Here is a 2,256-nt window from a genome sequence, read left to right as displayed (position 1 = left end):
CCCTGAATATTCTTCCCTGCAAGCGACAAAAATATCAGCATCAAACATTAAAAGCAAAGTATAACAAAAACATACAACAAATAATATCCAACACAAGCTGTACATTAGAGGTGTTCATATATCACAGCATGAGAAGTTAGCACAAGAAGCACTAGGTTGAATAATGGATCAAGATTGTCTAAAGTTCATATAGTAACTCTACCATATATAGAATGGAACAAGACTAGATTTCTATGGATTTATTAAATCACTCATTTAGGAAAAATGGTTGGAATTTTAAGAACTTTATGAGATAGAGTTACCCTAAAACTCTGAAGGATCTTAATCCAATGAATCATGGTGAAAATGCCTGGAACATGAGTCATAACACAACTGCATAATAACTGTCACTGGAAGTCTAGCAAGACTTCATTTTATTGTTAAGATTTAGTTTCCAATAATAAATGATGTGGCAAATAAATAATGGTAACTGATTTTAAAATTTTAAAGATATATCAACACCCATTTCCTGACTCTATTGTAACTTAAATGTTGTGTCATCATATACTCTCCATTTAAAAGTAAATGAAGAAAATCCTTTTCACATCAAAAGACACCTAAGCAGTTCAATTTTCTGTCTTCAAAGGCTAATAGTCACTACTAAATTCTGTCTTTATTTGCTTACCTAAAAGAGTGTGGCTTGCATCCAATGCAAGTCTTGCCCTACATAAAAAAAAATAAAATCTTAACTTTATTGATATTTGAGAGATATATATATATATATATATATATTTTAAGTGAGAGAGAATATAAAATAGTTAATATTTATCTTATTTTCTAACTTTTTATCAAGAGTGATGTTAGAGATACTACAAGTTTTACTACATAAGTATCCGTTTGGGATCCGCTTATTTTGCTGAAAGTACTGTATATAAAGGTAAAAGTTAGTTAAAATAGTAAAATAAGTTAACAAAAATAATTCATGCCAAACGCACACTAAATCTCACATTTTTTTTTATAGGAAGACTGAGATTTTATTAATTCAAAAAAAAAAAACATACATCATTTGAGAGTGTGTTCTAAGAAACATGGGCTCTCTGCAATCTAAGTTCGCCTATCTTTTAAGGATAATGTTTGCTGTTGTTAACTTTTATGGCAAATTACCACTTACCACCTGTAATTTGATTGAAATTTAAGTTGACTACCTATGATTTAAAAGTTAGCCCTTTGCTCACCTAGAATTCATTCTATTAGGCTTCTATAACCCATTTCTGTATTTTCACCGTTAAAACCACAAAAAACATAAAAATCAAGATCTAAAAGCATTATGCATATTTCTTAAAACCACAAAAAACATAAAAATCAAGATCTATCAGTTGTTTGTTTTTTCATATAGATATTATCATATTGTACTATGTAATTGGAATTCGTTCCTAAGCTGTTGAATTTTTGCATTACGACAATGCCTCTATAAGATATCTATATATATATATATATTTATCATATTATATATAATAAAAGTTGGGCTTAAATGCCGTGATTACGCCATGTGACTTCACCAAATTGCAAAAATTTTAATAAATTTTTAGATTTTAAGAATAGATATATACATATTTTTTGGATAAATATGACAAATCAAGTAATGAAATAAAGTAGTATTTAATTTACAACTATAACAGTTGTGTTTATCTAAAATGTTATCAACAAACCCTAAAATCGATAGAATAGAATTACTTAAGGATAGAATTTAAATAAATAAATAAAAGGAGATTCTTTCATCTTGATGCTTTTTTGGTGGTTCTAAGCTTTGCCCATTTTGGAAGAATCACAACACAATCACATGGCATCATCCATGGGGCTGGATTCTATATCCGAAGCATTTCATCAAGAAGGCCAAACTTGATAAGCACTTAATATTTTAATCCATTCCATCCCATATTTTCTATTTTGGTTTTCACTTTTCAGTTAGTATAATCAATCCCCTTTTCCTAAGTTTCTTTTAAAAAGGTAAAAATATAAATAAAAAAATAAAAAAAAGAAAGATAAAACATGCATTTTTTTTTCCTACATTTTTTTTCCTACGTTTTTTTTATTATTTTTTGGGTGGATAAATTTGCATCTTATATCATCTTTTTCCTAATAATAAATTAAAAAAAAATATATATATTTCAGTTTCACTAAACTACTTCTTTTTGTTCATATCATTTTCTTCACAACCTAAAATTCTCACTATATATACACAGGTTTTTGGTGTTTCACTATTTGAGTTTCACTACG

Source organism: Quercus robur, chromosome 6, assembly GCF_932294415.1.
Source record: "Quercus robur chromosome 6, dhQueRobu3.1, whole genome shotgun sequence".
Taxonomy (NCBI): domain Eukaryota; kingdom Viridiplantae; phylum Streptophyta; class Magnoliopsida; order Fagales; family Fagaceae; genus Quercus; species Quercus robur.
The sequence above is the reverse complement of the archived record's forward strand: the minus strand, read 5'-3'. Positions refer to the sequence as shown.